We start from the raw sequence: 14,391 nt of genomic DNA on the forward strand, positions 1-14,391 counted from the left end.
TTTTGTGGTGCACACTAGGTTTACAAATAGTTGTAAATGGTGTAAACCAAATGTTTACTAATATTGACAAATTTGAGGTGTATTCTAGGTTTACAAAGGTTTACAAATAAGTTTTCTTTGTAAATGAAATGTTCAATTGTGCATGAAACATTAAGTGTACATTAGGTTTACAATGTATTCATGATTTGTAAAGCATGGCAAACCTAGGGCTTACCAAAGTATTTGTGATTTGTAAACCATGGCAAACTTAGGGTTTACCAAAGTATTTGTGATTTGTAAACCATGGCAAACTTAGGGTTTACCAAAGTATTCATGATTTGTAAACCATGGCAAACTTAGGGTTTGCAAATCTCTGGAACATTAGGTCCAAATGGACTTGCATAACTACACGGTTTACTTATGTGTAAATGCAATGTAAACCAAAGGTTTACAAAAAGGTTTACAATCCTTGGAAACCTTTGTGAACTTGTAGTTTGCATAGGTTAGCATGCACTTTACCAAATTTGTAAACCATGATTTTCATGCAGTTGTATAACAGCAAAGCAAGAGTTGAGGGTAGCTAGGTGAAGCTGGTTTCCACCCTTGAAGGTCTTCCGAGGAGGGTTACAGGGACTTGGTATGCCCGTTGGTAATGGGGATGGGGAAAAGGGGGGCAAACAGAGGAGAGGCAGGAGAAGGGAGGAAACTGATGAGGGACGGAAGACATCTATCAAGAAGGAGGAGGTTGGGCTGAGAGCCTTGGACCATGACAGTGCCATTCTGATAGACATTAATTATGCACCTAGTGTAAGGATGAGAATCATGCCAAGAGTGCTAACCATCTGGTTCCACCATTAATGGGTGACAAAGAGAAAGGGGAGAAGACAGAGACCATGTGGGGAGTCCATAGGTCCGGAATGGGAGCAACAAAGAGGATTTCTGTGACAGTCCGTCTGGAAGAAGGGTTGACGTAGGTGTCAGCGATGGGCAGGCCAGGGTTAGAGACCAGTAGATCTTTCTTGAACCTTTTCCTTTCAGGCTTCGAAAGAGAGGTAGGATAGGTGATAGAGTAACAGTAAGAGTAAATAGGGGAAATGGAGAGCACCCTGGAGGGAGAGGGCAGGGAGATGGGAGGGGGTTGATAGAGAGAGAAGGAGACTGCACAAAGCACAAGAAACTCACAAGGTGGCCTGGCAGCAAGACAGGCGCAGACGAATCAGGTGCAAAACGTGATTCAGGTCGCCGAGCGGGGTACGGCGCAGCTCCAGTAACAGAGGAGGAAGGCTACAGCTGGGGCAACAGGTGGCTTATCAGCAAGAGTAGATGAGTCAGGAGGAAGAGAGGGATGTCCAGTCCAGTGGAGAGAGTCCAGCAGCAGGTTTTGGAAACAAGAAGCAGGAGGGCCATCAGATCCCCTGGGGGCAGGATGCGATATCAGGCCCCTGCACAGAACTGTTCTCCACAGTCAATTAAATCACCTGCCACAAGTGAGCTAAGGCTCTGCCCACTTCACCACATCAGACCCACTGCACACAAAGGGCTGCAGATAGTAGATTCTCAATTCGATTCACAGCCAACCCCTGTAAGAGCAGGGCACAGAGCCACAGTAGTGCAGCCAAGCAGTCCTTCCCTGTGAGATCTCAGGCTCCATGGGGTGCCCTTTGTTCGCGTACGCAGAACAGCAACACAGCTGAAACCGTAGACTGCAGGTGGAGCAGTGGCTCACAATGTGGTTCGCTTTCTACATGAGCACATACTCCTTGTGGACACAGCGGCCTTTAGCGACCACTGCCAAGATGACAGCCATGGGCTGTAGAACCTTTAAATACACCTCAGACAAACGTTACATGGACTGCAGGGCAGGGCGTACTCTGCATGCTGATGATCAATCTGTGTACCGTGGACCCTTTTGCACACCGGGTTCGTAGAGCAGCAGAGGAATGCTCTTCCCTCAGGGCATCCTGATTGAGTGGAAGAGAGTAGAGAGGGGAATCTGATGGGTACATTACCCTTTCAGAGATGCAATTATGGCAGCATTTTATTAATTAATAAAAATAAAAAAAGCCAGGGCCTCTTCACCCTTTCCAAATGACAATAAGTCATAGAGGGAGGGCAGGGCAAAGTACTGGGATGAGGAAAAATAGTACTATGAGTAATGAATATTGCTGGTAAGTAATTCAAGTATGATCTCTTGGCACTTTGAAACATTGGGCCTCATTACACAGACGGCGGTAAGGGTTAACGGTCACCGTTAATGGCAACGGTGACCGTTAACCCTTACCGCCGTACTACGAGGTCCCTTTGCGGGTTGGAGGATTTAACGCCTGCTTTTTGCAGGCGTTAAAATCCAACCCGCTAAGGGACCTCGGAGCTAATTACGGCACCGCAAAATTGCGGTGCCGTAATTAGCGCCTTCCCCAGTCCCATAGAGCCCTATGGGGCAGAAATGGGAATGGGGAAGGGCAATGGCGGAAAGGGGATTTACCGCCCCTCCAACCTTGGAATGGGGCGGTAAATCCCCTTTCCGCCAAGGCGGTGCCGGTATTTTACCGGCATGAGCCATGGCGCTAATAGCGCCATGGCTCACCGCCTACCGTGTAATGAGGCCCATTGTCTCATTGTATACGTTGTATAAGCACCTTATAAATATCCAATAAATAAATAAATAGAAATAAATACATCTCTGTGCTCCTCTTCCTCATCCCAGTACCTACTCTTGAAATGCACCAAAAACAACGCTGCAGCCACAGCCCTTTAATTAAGTACCACCAGACAGATTGCAGACCCAGTGAGATTTATTGAACACTATGCACCTTAGAGAGAGAGAGCCCAGAAGACCATGGGCCTCATTACGAGTTTGGAGGTAGCCATGCCCTTAATAAGGGCATGGCTGCCGCCAAACTCGGGTCTGGGTCCGGTGCCCGCAAAAGGGGACTTACCGGGCCATTCCAACCTTGGAGGGCCCGGTAGTCCCTTTTGCGGGACCTGGACCCGGTACAGCCCCATTCCCATTTGAGCCCCCATAGGCAGGGGAGTTGCTAGGTCTGGAAAAGACCCGGGGCTAAGCTGATGTCGGAACTGTTGGGACTGGGGGCTAGCTAGTCTTTTGGCTTTAGCTCCTGAGATTCTATCCGGGGCTACAACCAAAAGATCAGGGGCTATAGCCCCCTTACCCCCCCCCCCCTAGCAACGCCCCTGCCCATAGGGCTTAATGGGAATGGGGAGGATGTTAACAACGGGCCCATTAATGACGGGTCTGTTGTTAGCATCCTGGCCTGCTAGCGGGCCCGCTTCTCACGTCTGGTCTGACCAGGCCTGAAAAGCGGGACCCGCTGCAGACCTCGTAATCTGGCTGCCTAGAATGAACGGTGCCGGTCCCGTACCGGCACCGTTCATTCCGCGGCCGCCAGGCTCGTAATGAGGCCCCATGTGTCCAAACCTCTGATCCTCCAGCCCTGGAAGGAGTAGCCTGTAATGTCGCACAGATGTAAGAGGTGGACCAAGTGGCTGCCTTACAGATATCAACAATAGAGGATCCCTTGGCCATGCCGAAGAAGCTGCCATCCCCAGGTGGACCTCTCCAGGACACTTGCTGGGTGATGCACCCGAGTTATACTCTGCAATGGAACCCCAAAGCCAGTAGCTAATTGTGATGGGGGGGGTTTGCGTCATCCTTCATCTCACAGAGACACTAAAGGTCATAAAAAAGCTTGCTGGCTTCCTGACTTATGCTGTCCTTGCGGAATATGTTAGGAGAACCTGTCTCACATAAAGCTTAGCCAGATCCTCTACCCCAGGGTCTGGAACGTTCTCAGGCAGTGCGGGATAGAAATCTCCAGGGATACAAGAAAAGATGACACCACCTTTGGCATATAGGAGGAGTCACAGTGTAACACAATAAACATAGAGGAAACCACCAGAAATGGGGTAGAGCAAAGCAGAGCACCAAGTTCCCTGATATGCCTGACCATGGTGATAGTCACCAGAAAAGCAGCCGTATAGGACAGAAAATGTAGATCCACTGATCCCAGTGGTTCTCAGGGGGGGGGGGGCTGAAGAGCCCTTGGGAAATAAAGTAGATCCAAGGCTGGGGTCATGGACCGCACTCTGTGGCAGGAGAGGGCAAAGCTCTTTAAGAGGCAGTCTATCAAAGCTTCAGCCTTTTCCACTCCACTCAGGGAGCCATAAACACTCAAAATAGCCACCCACTGTGCCCTTAATGAGAAGGGGGTAAGGTCCAAATCAAATCCTTTGTGGAGGAACTCGGAAATAGCGGCTCAACCACATTCCAAGGGAAGGACATTCTGATTCCTGCACCATTTGACAAACAACTCCTAATGCCTTGCATAACACTTCAAGGTGGATCCTTTCCTGCAAGCATATAGCAATGCAGAAACGTTCTCACTGGAAACCCTGGCACATCAACCCTTCCCTTTCAAGACTCCCCAATCCCAACTGTTGCTCGGCAAAATGAACCACTGTCCATGCACTGGTGGAGGGAACTGGGGAAAAAAAGCCCAGTGAACCACAGCTAATTGAATGAGGTGGGGAAATCATGCTCACCTGGGCTAGGATGGGGCCAACATAAGCATCCAAGCCTTTTCTTTCAATATCTTGTTGCCCACCTTGAAAAACAGAGGAATCGGGGGGAGGGCCAAGGAACAATCAGGTCATATTCATAAACCACTCGAGGCCCAGAACTGGAAACAGAAGAGGGGAAGAAGAGGGCTTGGCAGAGGGTCCTCTATGTTTTCCTCTGAAGACAGGCTTACCGCCCCTTGCATTAGCCTGATACGGAGACTCTGAGGATACTTCCTGATAGGGCCTGCAAGGAGAAACCTTGGGGTGCTTTCTTAGGGTCCTGCATGCATGTCCTGTTTGTGGATCCAATCCACCTTTTTCTCCAATTCGTCCCCAAACTCGCTTTTCTCCTTGGAACAGCAGATTGAGTGCTACTATTTTCTTAGCATTATTTTCCCTCTGGTTCTTTAGATGAAGTTATCTCTGGATCGACACGGGGGTTCCCAATGTGAGAGCTGCACCCTTGACATAGTCATATGCTAGGTTTGAAGGTAGCTCGGCCTGTAGATGCAAACTCCCGATTACACTGGATCAGGCAGTCGCATATTCCATTTTGTCATATAGTTTCTGAAAATCTTACATGAGAGATTTGGGCATGTAGGATTAATAGGTCTCTGTATGTAATGACAAATGGGCCCCTGCAAATCCTTTCCTGCGCAAAGAATCCACCTTGCGGTCATTAGGATCCTAACTGCTCCATCCTCTGCTAACATGGATGGCCTCCCTATGTGGCTAGAGAGATGGGAATCCATCTCCAATGTTACCCGGAGCTTAGGCACCAATCGTGTCTCAGGATCCCACCCGGCACAAAATTGTTTCTTTCTGATAAGCAGAATCAAAAGGAGGCCCTTATTTGCATCCTCCTTAAAAGCCTGGACAGTAGGATAGTCTTCTCCCCAGTAAAATCCTCTTTGAAATTCATTCACTCAGTAACATACCTCAACGCCTTTCCACCCCTCTCTTGACTAGCAATTTCCCTTTAGGCGTTCCCTCATCCTCAGAGGACAGGGATGACGATGTGGTCACCACCCTCTTCATTGCTTTGGATCTGCTTTTTTCCTCCCAGGGAGCCACTTTGTCTTACTGTGGCATTTTAGTGCAGCCAGTTTAGCAATTTCTTATTATGGCATGCATTTTTTTTTAAAGGGCATCTATAAAAAAGCAAGCATGTTTAATGTTAATACAGGCCTTTTGGTGCATCCAGTCTAGCCACTCCTTATGGTGGCATGGTATTTTTTACTGGGCATCTATGATAAAGCACAATAAGTGTTAATACCTGGCCAGACCTTTGGGACACTGAGGTACCTTTGCTTCAAGATCAACTCTAACTTGTGCTTGATTCCACAGATCAAGTAAATTGTGAGTTCTCACTTCCTCCACCTCAGCATCCTGTGTAAAGATCTCTGCCAAAATCTCATTCATGCCGGATTATGGCACTGCTTTCAACTCTTGCCCTCTGACTGCTTACAGTTGCTGCTGAATTTGACGGCACAGCTCTTTACAGTAAACAGCCAGTAGATCTTCCTTTGCTGCCTGTGGAGCACAAAATGAAGTACAAGGTGCCCTGCATTGCCCATTTATCAGGCATATTCATGTTAGGCTGGTGTTTATGCTCCTATCTGATCCCCTTGGTCAGGAGCAGCTGCATTCCTGCTGATGTTCTTTGATAAATGCAGGAGAGTGAATGGTCACACATTCACAGATGCATGCTCACTCTTTGTAACCCTCCTGTTGTGAATATGTGGGTTTCCTTGTCATTTCGAAATCTCTCTGATGTCTGAGTTATGTGATGTTGCCAAACTCTTGAATCAGAAATTCCCACTGCTAGTACCTGAGTAGCCTAAACACTCTCCTGGAAAATCTGTCAATGTTGATTTATTTTTCTGCTCAAATGTTAATGCTGCAAGTTTCAAAGATACTGATTTCAATGTGATTTTTATGTCTTTCCCTTGGCCTGGCAGTCACATTATATCTCTCTATCGGCCACCTGATCCCGCTGGTCAATTTATTGACCACCTCTCCCAACTAATTGACTCCCTTCCTTCCCATCATCACCTTATTGTCACTGGTGACTTTAACCTCCCCCTCTCTCCAGACATCTATCCGCTTATTTTAGATCTCTTCTCCTTAACCACTTTCTCTCTTCTGTCCACTCTCTGCCCACCCATTCAAATGGTAACTCCCATGACCATATTCTCATCTCCTTTTAACTCTCTGTCTCTAATATCTCCACTACTCCTTGTCTCTCTGATCATTCCATTGCCTTTGGTTCCCTCTCTACTCCTACTTTAACCAAGCGCAAGTTTCCCTCCTCCAATCTACCTCTCAGACCTTCACCACACTCTCTCCTCCAATACAAAATTCACTGTTCCACCACTTATAAAGCCTTCACTAACTTTAACGCTGCTCATAATGCTCCCTTCTCCTCTCACTTCCCTCTTACTACATTTACTCCTAAACCCTCCCCTCCATGGCCTTGTATTACACCACTCATCAGCACCCTGAAAACAACAATGAGGGCATATATTTACACTTGGCAAAGATCTAGACACTCCTCAAATCTCCAACACTATTTGACTGTTCTTCAAATCTATTCCTCTGGTCTCAACTCTGCCAAACGTGACTTCAAACTCTTTCCATTTCTCTCAATCCTCTCAACCTAGGCACCTCAAAAAATCTCAATTCTCTCACCCCTTACACCCTCCTCTGCTCTTTCTGCTAATGATCCTGCTCTCTACTTTGTTGAATACATTTCCAAAATTCAAAATACCCTCCCAAATGACATTCTACCCCCCCAGCTGCTCGCTTTTCGGTGCCACCTCTACCCTCCTCTCCTGCGACAATGAGCTTCATTCCAAGTCTGGCGGTCTGGAAATAAGGGTGCCGGTAGCAACATGCCGGCACCCTATCTGGACCGCCAGACAATTTGAATACCTGCAGGGGCCGGTGCTCCCAGCAGGTCTGACCTGCCGGGAGCTCCGGCCCCTGCAGGCATTGTTTTCACAAAGCACCAGCACTATTAGCAACGGTGCCAGTGCTTCCGTGTATCCATTCCCAAGGAGTCCTCTGGGACTCCATGGAAATGGGGACTTAAAGTTTCCGCCGCCTGACATCCTGGGCTGCCAGGACTTGTAATATCCCGGTGGCACTGGGATATCAGACAGCGGAAACGGTGTAACGAGGTCGGCAGAAACCCGTCGATTGCACCAGCAGGTTTCACAGACCTCGTAATAAGGCCCAATGTCACCCTTTGCCCCCACTAGCCGTGATGAGTTTCTTGACCTTCTCCTCATGTATAACCCTTCATGGGCCCCTATCGACCCTCTATGCCCACACCTAGTGAAACTAATAGCCTTCAGTGTTGCTCCATATCTTACTTCCCTCTTCAATCCTCTATTGACAGTGCCACTTTTCCATCATCCTACAAGTCAGCTACTGTCATCCTGATCCTTAAGAAACCTGATCTGGATTCTAAATCTCCTGACAACTTTCATCCTGTCTCTCTTCTACCTCACTATTCCAAAATCCTCGAGCATGTAGTTTTCAACTGACTCACTGAGTTCCTACAACACATACAACCTCCAGGATCCTTTTCAAACTAACTTCTGACCTCTACTGAGTAAGCACTCCTTATGGTATAAGTGGGAACTCCCTCGGAGGACCGAAGTCCAGAGTGTTTTGGCGGACATTGAGCACAATTAGGATGCGTGTCTGCATTTAGCCAGAAAAGGCTGATCAGGGCTAGCCATGCTCCGGTAGAGAAGCAACCCATACAGGATCATCTATTTTTATTCTTCCCGACCTCTTTCAGACCAACAACCATTCTGACCTTCTCACAACACTATCCCTCATACGCATCATGAACAAGGCGCTCATTTGGTTTGCTTCATATCTCGCAACCAGACCCTTCCAGTTGTCCTGGAACAGCCTTACTTCCCCAGTCACACCACTTACTGTTGGTGTTCCCCATGGGTCAGTCCTGGGCCACTTCTCTTTACTCTCTATGTCTCTGCTCTTGGCAGCTTCATTTCCTTCTATTGCTTCTCCTATCAACTCTTCGCTGATGACACTCAGATCTTCTTCTCCTTTCCGTCCATTTCTGCCAAGCTACAGTCAAAATGTTCACACTGTCTCTCCGCCATCTCACTCGCTCATGCTCAACTCCACTAAGACTCATTTTCTCTACTTCCCATCCAAACAGGCTATATCCTCCTCTCCCCCACATCTATTCCTCTCTCCTGACTACCTTCCCTACTCTGCTTCTGCTCGCAACTTAGTTGTCATCTTCAAACCATCTCACCACTTCTCACTCTTCATCACCAAATAGGCCACTGCAGCGATATTTAATCTCAATATCAGAAAAATAAGACATCTTCCTCCCTTCAACACTGCTAAGCACCTAATCCCCTCTTCTCTCTTAAGCTGACTATATCTCTATTTAAATCCAACCTCTCCTCCTTTCTGAAGAACCACTTGCATAGCATTCTACGCCACCACATCTCCCTGTTTTCCTCTCCCCCTACTCCTCTACAACAACTCCACAGCACTTATCCCACAATCCTTCATCCTAAAACATAGCACTTTCTCTGCTATCCTGTTCCTATATCATGCTCTGCTGTCCTCGTCCCTGGCTCAGGTTTCTACCTCCGCTGCATCATCAGGTCTTATATCCACATAATCTCACCCATTGTTAAGGACACTGGTCCTCCGCTCTGTAAAACAATGTTAAAACGTTTTGCAAGCATTTATGTACCATAAATGCATTGTTTTCCCTGTAATTTTGATAAAATTAATTAATGAAATAAATAATAACAAATTCTTTGCTTCAAATGGATGAAGGGCATGTGGAGAGATGCAAGGACAGGGGTTTGGTAACTGGGAAAGAGGGTATGAGGAGCAGAAAACTAGAGTACCACACAAATGAGGCCCATGGTGTAGAGGCCCACCAGGAAATAGCCAGAGTTCCCTGTAGGCCAACACAGCTACAGAGACTATAAAGTAGCCGATCATAAACTGGGAATGATTGATCAGGGGCAACGCTCTGGTCTTGTAAACAAGGCTACACTGAGCAACATGGTATTCAGCTCCCAGTCCTGGTACTGCACGTTTAGAGACTTGAGTCCTGTATGAAGCACAATATAAGAAACCAATTTAATATATATATATTGTTTAAAGATCAAACGTCTGTAGAGTAAAAGGACAAGTTCATTCAAAAGCCAGCTCTTATTTCACACAATACACAATTGTATAACAAAGCATTACATGAGCTACAAAAGGCTGTAAAATGGCTGAAGTCACAGTATACAAAACCTGCATATATTACATTACATGATTCATAATGAATTAGACAATGACTGCATCCCCATCACTACGACCTCCCAAAATGATGACTTCTTTTTTTTCTTTCAACCGCCTTTACACCATATATATATATGTGGGGGGGAGTAGTATATAATACAAGTAGTGGGGTTGTGGGGGGTCTACTCCGGCATATATATATATATGGTGTAAAGGAATTCAAAATAAAATAAGAAGTCAGCAATTTCGGGGTTGCAGTAATCATATAGATTCTTCATAATTAAATCAGCCACTACTCAAACCAAAATATCTATGGGCCTCATTACAAGTTCGGCAGTAGCCCTGCCGGTGCTACCGGAAGGTTGCCACCGGACTTGTAAGATTTACCGACGCCTGGCTTGCCAGTAGCACTGGGGATTACTAAATGCACATGTGATGTCATCAGTGATGTCATCAATGACACTTGTGATGTCATCTTTTATTGTCCTGGGTGTTAGTCTTAGCAGTGCACGGTGATGGCGCGAGTTATGGTTGCTTAGTTTACCATAACTGGCTAAATTCAGGGGTTTTTCGGTTTTACTTGGAACCATAAAGTCCCTTTAAAAAAGTTTTTTTACTGAATTTCATAGGTTTTTAGTAGCGCAACTTAACCATAATGTCTATGAATATCTGACTTCATTGCAGACCTTACTGATAGTGCCACATGACCATATGCTGGCGCGCAGCATGATGACATGTCCGAGAACCCGCCCACACTTCACAATAAGATCTGTGCTTCGCGGACAGTTTGGAACTGCATTTTCTACTGATCTAGGAACTTTCAACTTCAGAATTTCCCTTGCACAGCTCCAACACCTAATCCTACTCATCCATTAACAATCTAGTACACAGTACATACTTTTAGAAAGACTGCTATTTATCTTAAAATGGCATCAGCTAAGGCCATCCCTCCTCCCCAAGAGACACAACCACTGCTGTAATCAAGGAGCATGAGAAACACTGCCCCCTACCTTAGAAATAACACACACGCAACATTTTCCCCTGTCCACCTGCCCCTCCATATTAGAGTTTGGTGCCTCTTCCCTCATTTCCCTCCCCACCTTTCGTTCTAAGCTATCCTGCCAAAAAATATCCATCCAAAAACAAAATAAATGTTCTTTTAGGAACTACCTTTCACAGTTAAAAAAGAGAACTAAAAAAAACGCATAGACTCCATCTACTTTATATTTCTCAGTAAAGTACATAAACTCAATAAGATTTTCCAACATTTGCATTTGCATTTTGTGGTATGCTAATGGGAATATTGGGGCGTTCATCCTCCGTTCCAGGGACTGGAACGGTGGATTCCGGGCCAGCAGCCCAAGTTATCAGCCCAAGCAAAGCGAGGGTGGATAACAAGGTCTCTGGACCATTATCCCCCCATTCCAGCCCCTGAAATGGGGGATGAAGGCCATTAGCAGTCTAGGTTGCCAAATCGGTAACCCGTGGTACTAAAAAAGAGGATTTTTCATCCTACATCGGGATGCCTTTGGCGTCCCGGTTTAGGAAGGAAATTCCTTTTCCACGATGGCCAGCATGGAAAGGGAAGGCAGGGGTTCCATACAGGGCTCCTCTTTGCTTTCCATGGCAGCCTGCAGAAGGCAAAAAGAAAACCCTATGACCATATTACCACTAGCACATTTTTCTTCCCTTTCAAATCTATCCTAATTTCGAATACCTTTACCACAAAGCCAGTCCCAGGTGGACATGGCCACTTTAATCCTATGTTTTGTCCCTTCTGGTCATGGCCAGTAGCCACATTGGCCCTCATTAGGACTCTGGCGCTAAACCATGGTGCTATTAGCACCATGGTCCATGCCGGAGTCCGCCATGGAGAAAGGGGGAATTACCACCCCATTCCAAAGTTGGTGGGGCGGTAAATCCCCCTTTCTCCATTGCCCTTCCCCATTCCCATTTTTGCTCCATAGGGCTCAATGGGAATGGGGAAGGCGGCAATTACGGTACCGCAAATTGCGGTACCGTAATTGCCATCAAGGTCCCTTTGCGGGTCCCTACTTTAACGGCTGGTCCAGACCAGCCGTTAAGGTCGGGAGCCGCAAAGGGACCTCGTAGTAAGGTGTTAAGGGGTTAACGGTGCCGCAGCCTTTTACGGTGCCATTAAGCCCTTAACGCCAGGGTCCTAATGAGGGCCATTGTCTGGATCATGACCTTTTTCCATGACCCGGACATTCTGGCCACTGCCCATGGCTACAGCCTGCCCCTCAGTCACTAAAGCTATACCGCTATTTTTTTTAACTACATTATGACACTTGTCAAATAAGAAAACACTGCCACATTTGCAAAACCATGCTTTTAGATCCTTGCCAATGCGCGTTAAGCAAGTTTGCTGGAAATCCACCCACGTTTTATTTTTTCAAAACTGTCAAATGAATGCACATACAATCGTCATATAAGCTCTGCACAAAATCCCACCAAACTTTGTAAACTCATTCGAAATCACGTCCGAAATATCCCACCCATCATCATCACCCCTCACCTCCCCAAACATTATTTCATAAGTTTCACAAGTGCAATGCTCAGAAAATATTATTGTCCCAACGGTTCGGCCATGTATTTTTATACATACGTTGATCTAGTGAAAACATTTCCAATTCACCTTACCTCACTTTTTCTCTTTTAAAAACATACGAAATCTGGCAGCAGGGCGCATCCAACTTGTGCTATTCTTATTCATTGCTCCATCTGCCTAAGGTAAACTGCCCTGACGTCACTAAACATTTCAATGATTCAAATGCCCCGCCCCTGATCCTCACATCACCAACCCTAGTGATATTCTACACCTTTCTCGGTGACGTTCCTCTTCAGCGTAGCCAAACGTGCCCAGTCATCACCTACGTGACGTGACGCAGAACCCGAAAATCAACACACATCCACTAACAACACAGCACGGCACAATTCGGAATATTAAACCGTACTTTAAAAGAAAACAATAACACTGTACAATTTGTAAAGTACTTTTATTTCACAATAAATGGTCTGAGAACATCCGACTATTGCCATATTCAATCAAATTGTAAATTTGTTTCTTCGCTCGTGATCCAAAATGTTAATTGTGAGGCACACGTTGTTCTTTTTCCATACACAAAGTGTTGGTTTTCGATAAAAGAACTGCTTGGGCCGCACAGTGAATTTCAGGGCTTCTGCATCAACTTGGGCCTAGACCACCATAAAGGATGTTATGTTACTCCTAATCGCTAGTACAGCGTGCAGGCACATTGGCCCTGGGCGATCGTCCCAAAAAACAGTCACTGTGATCCAGGCGTTGACAACTATGTGCAGCTGCCGATTAAAGAAGCTGTCAGTTGGCATCTGGAATCTATGACAATCGCAGAAAGGCAGGATGTACCTATTTCGAAAACATAACAGAAAATGTGTCTCAATACCCGAACTTTATTACAATGTATCTATTGACTTTTTAATTTGGCATAGAGTTTCAACTAACGTTCAGCACACACATCAAACAATCTCAACAAAGAGAAAACAATGTGGAAACTGATACACAATTCAATATGGTCATACATGACATTTTAATGAAATATTAGCGTTGAACCTGGGTGAACCTAGTGATAGTCTACATGCACCTCGATCCTGCACTCCCCATAACCACGTAAAAAAGACAACCAGACACAAAGATAGTACTTCCGTTACATTGTAATAAGCAACACAGAACAAACAAATAGAATATAGCCCAAAATGAATCTTCAGATAATAATAAGTTAATGCTCATTCCGGTATACGATCGTCAAAATCAAACTTACATTATATTCACCATTTCCATTCTCTTGGCGTAAGTCAGACCGTTACGCTCACTGCGCTCGCACCAAAGATTCTCCATGAACTGAATTTTCATGTTCCTTACACACTTTTGGAATGCATAACCTTATCAAATATTCATTATTACAAACCTCCTCTCATTGCATTCTTTACGGAATGGTGCCTTTCTCTCAAGGTCAAAAAACAATTGAACCTTATACTTTGTGTCCCATGCGTGGGCTTCTTTAGCTCGCAACCAAAAATTCAAAGCTGGTGACCTTCACTCAGAATCTAAATACATTCTCACTTTGCAACAACATTGCTCACCGCATCCATGAGTACTGTTATTCTCCATACATGTGCAGGGCCGCTCTTTGCATAAGACACTGCAGGTGGCTGCCTCAGATGCCAGACTCTAGGGGGCGGCAGTCTGACTCCATTATTATTTTAAATACATTTTAACACAGACACATTAGTCCTTCGCCTGTACTTTACGCATATTATATTGTGGAACACCTCCAAATGTAGCGTATGACTTTCGTGACAAAAAAACACCAGTTTTTTGCTTCTTGCTGCCATATGCCTTCCCATCCTCATCATCCCTCAACTCCCCAGACAGTATTTGATAAGTTTAACAAGTGCAATGTTGTGTTTTTTTATGTTTTTGCAGCGATGTCCGCGGACACCAAAACACGGATGCAAGATGGCAGGCGCATTGGA

This window comes from Ambystoma mexicanum, chromosome 7p (genome assembly GCF_040938575.1).
Source record: "Ambystoma mexicanum isolate Mex_15411 chromosome 7p, UKY_AmexF1_1, whole genome shotgun sequence".
Taxonomy (NCBI): Eukaryota; Metazoa; Chordata; class Amphibia; order Caudata; family Ambystomatidae; genus Ambystoma; species Ambystoma mexicanum.